The following is a 10301-nucleotide window of genomic DNA, read 5'->3' on the forward strand; positions in this document are numbered from 1 at the left end:
ACTTTGGCTTTTATTAAGGTTAGATTCAGTAAATGGACATTTGAAGAATGCTTCTAGCTTTGCTGATAAGCTGCTGTTAAAGACATTGTCCATTATCCTGTTTTTTGTCAGGATAATGGACAGGACATCTACTTCATATCGGTACCCAGGGAACACATTACCTTTAGAATTTAGTTTTGGAAAACTTTGATAATCTTAAAATGCAGGTTTGATATTTTGGTTAGAACATCAAAGTGTGTAACTCAATTTGTCTTTGCCTGAGTTCTCAGAGTTAGAACTTGTGAACAAAAGAGATAACATTAACAGTAATAAACATTTAGTTTAGTTTAGCAAAAGTTCCAAACCTATACACCAATTTTATATAATTGTCATTATTCAAGCTTTAAACATCAGTTTATATATATTTATATATCAGTTTATACATATTCAGTCAGATCTATACCAAAGTATATATTTTCTTTACAAAATATGTTTCGGAGTTTTTTTTGAAAGTGTATTGGTTCTAAATAATGAATTAATAAATTATTAAAAATTCCATAACTGTATATTTGCTTAGACATGATTATACTTATATTTGCATTTGAATATTTTCTACCTCAACCTTGTAGAAATAGAAATCAACTTGTAGTAACTGAATTGAAATCCTTTTTCTTCAGAATTTTGATGTTGGGAGAGTTTTTACATTCATGTTTTCTTGATTACCACAGATAACTTTCCATTAGGATTCCACTTTGCTTTCATCGGTTTTTTTATGACAAAGGGAGATATAATAACCTTTTTTTTTAAGTTCTGAGTGATGATATCACAGAATTTCAAACTACCTAGATGCCTATATAAAAAACGACTTGATATAGACTTGGTTTCCATGACTTCTTCTTAGACTACACATGTATTTGTGCTCCTGTCTTTGTCATATAGATGCAGTTCTTTCACTTTGCCTACAAAACTCAGAGTAACTGCATGTTTGTAGTTCAGGTTTGTGGTAGCATTCAATCTGCCTAATTTTCCAGAGACTTTGGAAAGCTTACTTTGGGGCCCAAGGTTATAGAAAATTGCTAAGCAAGGATATTTGAGAGATGAAGTTTTCTCCAGGAACTGGGGCACTAATAATCAAAGAGGAAGAATTACATAGAAGGAATAGAAATGTCTGTGAGTTTTAGCAAGACAAAAAAGAGGTCTTAGGATGGTGTGTTAGTTTGCTCAGCCTGCCATAACAAAATACCACGGACTGGGGTGCCTTAAACACATAAATTTATTTCCTCATAGTTTAAGAGGTTGACAAGTCCAAGATCAAGATGCTATCAGAGTTGGTTTCTAGTCCTCTCTTCCTGGTTTGTAGATGACTGAGTTCTTGCTGTGTCCTCATATGGCATGGGGTGGGGGGAGAAAGACAGAAGGGTGTCAATTTATGGTGCCTTTTCCTTTTATAAGGACACCGGTCCTACTGGTTTAAGGCCTAGCACTTTTGACCTCATTTATCCTTAACTGTATCCCAAGAGGTCCTTTACTCCAAATATAGTCACATGGGGGGTGAGGGCTTCAACATAGGAGTTTTGGAGAGGTACAATTCAGTGCATAACAAATGATAAGTAGAAGGAAAAACAATAAACACAGCCCAATTCTGATGTCTTGAGTTTTATGCCTACTGTGTGTTTGAGATTTTTGCTTCTTTGTGCAGAAGGCTGAAAGGAGCAGAGGAAAATGCCCATAGTGGGGGCAGAGTAAGCATTGTTTTCTTTTCCCAAGTTGTGAGTCCAAAGTTTTGAACACCCAATATCTACCTACCATTTCATTTTTATTCCAAATATTCTTTGGGGTCTTGATGATGGATGCAAACATTTCAGTCAGATCTATACCAAAATTGATTTACTGCTTTTTCAGTGAAACTGTGTATTCCCCCAATGAAATTAAGCCAGTTTCACTCTTGATCTTCTTTCTTGTTTTAATAGCATCGTTATATGTTCCTGGTTTAATCCAGGTTGATGTCATTGAAGTAATTTTCCTCAGGATGGATTGCTTTTCTATAAATTTCAAATATTTGATTTCTTGATCATTTCTTCAGAGCATATTAATTTTTACAAAATATTACTCTTGCCGTTGTAGTTTCCTTGGTGTCATTATTTCAACCAAGTAGAATTTCTGTGGGTGAAAATTTCTCAATCCAAATTATGTCCGGGTTAAATCCTCTCATTAATTTTCAGTCAACAAAAATTCTAATCTATTTTCAGATATGGCTTTTTAGCTTTTAATATTTTTGTACCAAACCTAGTTTTTTCTAAATCTTAAATTTGCAGATTTCAATGTTACCAAAAAGGTATTTTTCAGTTAGTTGTTTTGTTCATAGAATTTATTTGTCCTGAGTTTTCCAACAGAGGAAAAAAAGGGTGAAAGCTGGTTTTTAACCTTAACACAACTGAGATCATTATTTCCAATTTCAAAATTTCAAAATACCAAGGTGAATGACGACCACATAAAATTTTCTGTAATTTAAACAAATGGAAACATGTGGCTATTTTACTGTTGATAGTCAAGCTAATTTAACAAGCTTTGGGGAGGTAATTTTCTGTGTCTGTTTAAAATAAAAATGAACAAACACATTATCTAACAATTTTATTTCTAGGACTCTCTATAGAAATAACAGGCAGGTAAAACTACATGCAGTATTATCTTTAATAGCACAAATACAAAAAAAATCTATACATCCTGCTAAGAAAGAAAAATGTGTTTAGTTCTTATCCTGAAATTATATCCATTCATTAGGAAAATAGGAGAGTGGTGTTGCTGTTCAGTGGGCATAAAATTTAGGTGGTGCAAGATGAATAAAGTTCTAGATGTCCGCTGTACAACATTGTGCCTGTAGTTGACAATAATGTACACTTAAACTTTTGTGAAGAGGGTAGATCTCATGTTAAATGCTCTAACCATAATTTTTTTTTTTTACAGAGAAAGAGGAAACATCTTAGAATATTAACCTTGATATGTTAATGTTACTTTGGTAGAGGTATGATGGTTAGTATATTTCCAAAGAAAACTAAAGATAAAGATAAATATGTATTTTCAAAGTTGGCAATCACAGCCATGGGGAGTCATTCACAGTGTTCACCAAATATTCTGACACTAATGCTAGCACTGAACTTCCCTACAGTCCTTGAACAGTGACTTCCCCCCTTGTTTTAGTGAATGACCTGTAAGTGGAAGTGACTTACACTAATTTTGCATAGAACCTTAACTTTCAGTGCATGGTTCACCATAAACCTTCTTTCTGCCTCTGCACCATACAAACACAAATACACAGCCAATTTCTGAAGAATAGAGTTGGTTTGCAATAGATATAAAGCATGACACACAGATAAACATGTGATTTTAAGCCCCTGAGAGTTGGGATCTTTTTTACTTCAGCATCACCTAGTTTATTTTGACTGATACTTATCTTAATAGTTTTAAATAGACTCTTACCTGGTGGGATTATAACAAATTTGCACTATTTTACAAGGTTTTCTTCTCTCTTCCTTAATTTTATTTGGTGAATATCTTCACCAGCACACAATAACACATTTTTGTCATTTGGCTTTACTATTCCAGTGAAATGAACACTTTAATATTACTTTGCTGGTTTATTTACCTTAGATCTGATAGACACTCTTCTCTGTCCTTAATCATTTAGTTGGCAGAAGTATGATGACAAATAGCCTTTGTATCTCCTATAGTTTAACCCATTAATGTTACAGTCATCAGTTTTATCCTTCTCTTGAGCATTCTGTGGTTTTTTGATATTCCAAAGTACTACAATAGTTGGCCCAAACATATGAACGCCGAAAGGGAAGAAGCCTGACCTATATTTATTCACTGTTGTACCCCTAGACCCTAGCGCAGTGCCAAATGAATGAAGGCGATACTTACAAACCAGAGCATTTCAGGAGAAAATGAAAATATTATAAAAACCACAATTGAAGAAGGACATTTTTCTTATCATACAAATGATTTTTGTTGTCAGATTCATTAGTGTCACCCCAACATACAGACTATGAGTAAGAATCAAAATTACTCCTGAGATACTTGATCTTAGGTACAAAAAAAAAAAAATGTCCCTCAAAGGAGAATTATTCAGTATTGCTAGATTAGGACACTGAGTGTTCATTTAGTTTCCCATAAGGTTACACTTTTTAAATTATTTAACAACCATCTTCAGAAATAATACCGAAAACATTTCTTTATCTGTATTTCATGAATACCTTGCAGTCTATTAGAAAACTGCTAGTATGAAAATTTGTATCACCTTGTGAAATTTTACATTTTACTATTGAATATTTTGTTAAAAAAAATGTTACTAAGGGCTGAACTTCCATCTTACAAGAACAATATTGAAACTACACTAAAGAACAGTCAGTCGCAAAATATATTGGATCCTTATATGTTGGCCTTATTCTACTATCAGAAGCCTGCAAAGATATTTTCATACAAATAAAAGGAAGGTGTTCTGTCTGTGGGACTGAGACTTACGAGATGAGTAACAATTAATTAAGCACTTACCTCCTTTCTGGTTCACTCCCATATCTAACCCTGGGCTTCAGCTCAGACCCGGAGCCAAGCTTCCATCTGCCCACTTGAGCACAAGTCTGGCTCTTAAGGGAGCATAACCCCTTTTAATACGGTGGGAAAGAAAAAGCCTCCACAGGTCTATGTGATCTGACCTCTTGGTAAACTTTGACCCCCTCTCTGGACACTCATGTCCCTCTTTCACTGCAATTCGGACTCCCTGGCCTGTTTGTTCTTACTCTAACATTCCAGGGCCCAGTGCATCTTGTAGATTTGCACTGACTGTTCCTTTTATCTGGAAGGAGTTTTGCCCAGATAGCCCAGAGCTAACATTCTAGCATTTTCTAAGACTTTGCTTAAATGTCACTTCTCCACAATACCTGTTCTGGTAACCTTATTTAAAATTACAAACTTTATCCTTAGAATTTCCTAGCCCTTTCTCTTGTGACACTTATTTTGTTTTCTAATAGCACTTAATGCCCTCTAAGATAAAACATAGTTGACTTATTTATTATGTTTGTGGTTGTCTCCATCCCCCTTTATTTATTATTGTATGCATCTTATCAAAATATTAACCTTCTGATACTATTTTGCTTTACACATGACAAGGGAGAAATTTACAGTAGTATAATTTTATTGATCTTCCTAACACCTTCTGTGCTACGGTAGTAACCTACAAACTCCCACACACACGTTTTCCAATGCTGCTATTATGAACTAGGATAAACTTAGTGGCTTAAAACGATGAAAATGTAATATCTATCATGAGGTCAGACGTCCCAAATGGGTTTTTCTAGGCTAGAATCAAGGCGTTGTGTTCATTCTAGAGGCTCTAAGAAAAGATACTTTCTTACCCTTTCCAGCTTCTTGAGGGTGCCTGCATTTCTTGGCTTATGACCCCGCCCTGCTTAAATCTTCAAAATCAACAATGGCTGGTCAAGTTTTTCTCATATCCTATCACTTTGACACTGACTTGTCATGGCTACCTCTTATACCTTTAAAAACTGTTGTGATTACATTGGTTTCTCCTGGATAATCCTGTTTATTTATTTATTTTTAAGGGTGGAATTTCGTCTTTATTTACAGGCACAGCAAGATAGGAGATTCCACATAGAAATAAGAAACCCACTGAGAAGAAGAGCTTCGTACAATTTGTACACTTTGGAACTGGTCAAGGATAGTTCCATTGTAAAAAGTGCCACAATAACAAAATACATTTGAAAAGAGTTCTTAATAGAGAAACAGTAAGACAAACTTCTACCAAAGAGAGTAACAACAAAACAACTTACTGCCTCAGCTGTACAATCTAAGTTAAAAGTCCCAGGAGTGCCATCCTGAACTTGGAACATATAGCCTTCAGAGGTAGTTTCTAGCACAACATTCTGCTCTCCCTCTTCCTCTACAGAGAAACACTTCTCAATCAAGTTTAATGAAGCTTTGTACACAGACTCATCTTCATGGTTTTGTAGAGCTTCCATTTTGTCCAAACCTCCACATTCTTCCATCATTATACTAAGTTTCTCGGTTTCACTAGTTTCTCAGCAGCCTGAAAGATGTTTGAAATGGCATCCAGAATAACCAGAATAATTCTGATATCTTTTGCAATTAAAAGGTTCATCAATGGTTCTATTACACCACGATGAACAAGGTATACAATCTGTTCATCTGTCCCACCATTTGTATGGTTGGTCATGGCCCAGACAGCTTCCTTTGTGTCTTAAACTCTGCCTTAGAGAGAACACCAGTGAGGAACGGGACGAATCCATGATTCACAACTTGCTGTATCTGGTCCTGGCGACTGGCTGTGATGTTTGACATTGTCCACATAGTTCCTTCTGAATATTAGTTTTGGAGTTCGTTAGCAGGCTGAGAAAGACAGCAAGTGCTCCTGCATCTGTTACAACCTGAGCCTGTTCATCTGTCCCAGTGACAATATTTCCTATGGCTCTTAGTGCAGGAGTCACAATGGACAATTCAGTAGCTCACAAGCTTCTGAAGCTTCACAAGCTGGGGCACAACTCCTGTTTTCACGACCATTTCAGTCCATTCATTTGGACCATCAGTAAGGTAGGAAATGGCCCAGCAGGTATCTACTAATACTTCTGGATCATCATGATGCAGGAGACAAACTAAGTAGGAAGAATCTGCTCAACAGCATCTAATGGGGGTGCAGTATTCTTGTTGTGACAAAGGTTTGAAAGTGTCCACGTAAGGTTACGTAAGTAACCACATGCTAAAGATGACATATCAGGAACTGCAAGGAGAGCCAATAGTGGGTCAACTGCACTGTACTTGATAACCAGGTCTCAAAAAACTGAACCATCACCTGCAATGTTTCCTAGAGCCCATACAGCTTGTTCACCGATGTGGGCATGGGAAGATGCCAGCAGAGAAATGAATGCTGGGATAGCAGCTCCATCTACCGCAGCCTTGGTCTATTCTGATGTCCCGGAAGCAATGTTAGTGAGAGCCCAAGCAGATTCAGACTGTAGTTCTGCTCAAGAAAGACACAAATTTTGGAATCAAACCAGCCTGGATTATGTTGTCTATGGGGGGGCTATTTTTCCCTAGAAAGCAGTTTCCTAGCAGCTTGAGTAGCCTGGAGCTGGCTTTCCCAATTGTTGCTCTTTATGCCTTTGACAATGTCATCAACAGACCAATGTGCAGTGCCCTGCTTGTTGTGGTTTTCCTGCAGTGGAGAGGTAGTGTCATCAGGAAATCAGCTTACATTTCTCCTTTTCAGCCTCTGGTCATCTTAGTTTTGCTCAGCTCCAAATTAACTTCTATTCGGCACCGCCTCATTTCTGTATTCTTTCCCCTTGTTCTTAAATCTGTTAAGGCAGGCAGCTGGTGAATTACCATTCTTGTTGGTGGACATAGTTATGAGACAAAGGGAGAAAGCTACACGGAGGCCCGGGCTTCCACAGGAGGCTGTGCGGACGTCCCACCACTTTTGGGACCAGCCCAAAGATGGATAATCCTTTTTAAACATCTTTGGATTAGCAGGTTGAATTCCATCTACTACCTTACTTCAGCTTTACAATTAAATATATGCACAAATTTTGAAGGTTAAAACTTGGAAATTGTTGGGGAGCCATTATTCTGCCTATCGCAATACGTATTTTTTTTTTTTTAAAGATTTTATTTATTTGAGAGAGAGAGAGCAAGTGCAGGAGCAGTGGGGCCGGGCAGGGGAAGAGGGCTCTCCACTGAGCAGGGAGCCTGATGCAGGGCTTGATCCCGCAATGCTGGACCCTGGGATCATGACCCAAGCCGAAGGCAGAAGTCTAACCCACTGTCACTCAGGTACCCCCACAATATGTATTGAAACAAGAAAATATACTTTTAATTTAAATGATGTTTTTAAATTTCATAAATATTACTTTTAAGGGGACTTTTATTCCTTCATGTAGATTTGGGCTTCCTCAACATTTGTCATATTGCTAGTCTCCAGGAATAGGACTCTCTTCAATTTTGATGGTATGAAGATACATTTATTTTGCATGAATTTTTAGAGGATATTTTTTAGATACAGAATTCTAAATTGACTAGGGTTTACTAGTTTATTCTCATATCACTTACAAATGGCGTTTTTTCACCCTCTGGCCTCACTGTTTCTGAAGGTGGTCATCTATCATTTATATCACATATGCCCTGTATGCAAAGTGTCTTTATTCTCTGACCACTTTTAATATTTTTTCAATTAATTTAGTTTTTTAGAAGTTTCAATTAAGATGTGCCTAAGTATGATTTCCTTTGCTTTTTTTTTTAAATTTTTGAGTTTCAGTGAGCTTCTTAGATTTGTGGCTTGATGCTTTTCTTCAATTTTAGGTTATTATAACATTATCTCTTTAAAGATTGTCCCTATTTTTTCTTTTTCAGCTAGTTCTTCAATTATACATATATTAATTTCACAAATCTTAGAAGCTCTGCTCATTTACATACTTTGTATGTTTTTTCAGTTTATATAATATTGGTTGATTGTCTGCAAATTAGAATGTGCTGAAAATAAATGAACGCTATTTGCAACATCATAATCTTTGTAGTATTTGCATTTGTTTCTTTTTAACATGAAGTGTTATATGTGACTGTTATATTCATATTACCTAGCTTTTTTTCTAGCTCCTCTCACATATTGATTCTAATTGCCTAAAAGTCCTTATCTTCTAGCTCCTATTTATTTTTTGTATTAAGTTTTTATTTCAATTCCACTATAGTTAGCATACAGTATAATATTAGTTCAGGCGATGACTTTAATGATTCAACACTTCCCTACAGTACCCAGTGCTCATCACAACAGGTGCACTCCATAATCCCCATCACCTGTTTCTCCCATCCCCCCACGACCTCCCCTCTGGTCACCATCAGTTTGTTCTCCAGAATTAAGTGTCTGTTTCTTGGCTTGTCTCCTTCTCTCTGTTTTTCCTTTGCTCACTTGTTTTGTTTCTTAAATCCCACAGATGAGTGAAATCATAAGGTATTTGTCTTTCTCTGACTGGTTTATTTCGCTTAACATTATACTCTGTAGCTCCATCCATGTTGTTGCAAAAGGCAAGATTTCATTCTTTTTTATTGCTGAGTAATATTCCATTGTATGAATATTCCATTTTTCTTTATCCGTTCATCTATTGATGGATACTTGGGCTGCTTTCATAATTTTGCTATTGTAAATAATGCTGCTATAACCATAGGAGTGCATGTATCCCTTTGAACTAGTGCTTTGTATTTTGTGGGTAAATTCCCAGTAGTGTGATTACTGGATTGTATGGTAGTTCTATTTTTAACTTTTTGAGGAAACTTCATACTGTTTCCCACAGTGCCTGCACCAGATTGCATTCCCACCAACAGTGCATGAGCGTTTCTTTTTCCCTACATCCCTGCCAATGCTTATTGTTTCTTGTTCTTTTGATTTTAGTCATCCTGATAGATGTGAGGTGATATCACACTGTAGTTTTTATTTGAATTTCCCTGACAGTGACTGATTTGAGCATCTTTTCATGTGTCTGTTAGCCATCTGTGTGTCTTCTTTGGAGAAATGTCTGTGCATGTGTCATACCCATTTTTTAATTGGATTATTTCGGGGGGGTGTTGCTTTGTATAAGTTCTTTATATATTTTAGATACTAACCATTTGTCAGATGTCATTTATAAATATCTTCTCCCATTTAGTAGATTGCTTTTTAGTTTTGTTGGTTAATTCCTTTGCTGGTTATTTTGATATAGTCCCAATAATTTAGTTTTTGTTTTTTTTTTTCCCTTGACTCAGGAGACATCTCTTGAAAAATGTTGGTATTGCCAATGTCAGAGAATTTACAGCTTTCTGGGATTTTTATGGTTTCAGATTTCACATTTAGGTCTTTAATCCATTTTGAATTTATTTTTCTGTATGGTGTAAGAAAGTGTCTAACTCTCCAGTTTTTGCAACACCATTTGTTGAAGAGACTGTCTTTTCCCCATTGGATATTCTTTCCTGCTTTGTTGAAGATTAATTGACGATATAATTGTGGGTTCATTTCTAGGTTTTCTATTCTCTTCTGTTCCTCTATGTGTCTATTTTTGAGCCAGTACCATATTATTTTGATCACTACCACTTTGTAATATAATTTGAAGACTGAAATTATGATGCCTTCAGCTTTGCTTTTCTTTTCAAGTTTGCATTGGCTATTCAGGATCTTTTGTGGTTCTGTACAAATCTTAGGACTGTCCTAGTTCTGTGAGAAATGCTGCTGGTATATTGATAGGGATTGCATTAAATATGTAGATTGC

At 36.1% G+C, this 10301-nt stretch overlaps 1 pseudogene; it reads right to left on the reverse strand.

Moving 5' to 3' along the window:
- LOC112834463 (importin subunit alpha-1 pseudogene) overlaps positions 1-7414 on the reverse strand; it is a 93020-nt pseudogene extending 85606 nt beyond the window's left edge.
- Positions 7415-10301: the final 2887 nt, after the last annotated feature.

Source organism: Callorhinus ursinus, unplaced genomic scaffold (genome assembly GCF_003265705.2).
Source record: "Callorhinus ursinus isolate GAN/ISIS: 27379988/994484 unplaced genomic scaffold, GSC_fseal_2.0 scaffold17, whole genome shotgun sequence".
Classification (NCBI taxonomy): domain Eukaryota; kingdom Metazoa; phylum Chordata; class Mammalia; order Carnivora; family Otariidae; genus Callorhinus; species Callorhinus ursinus.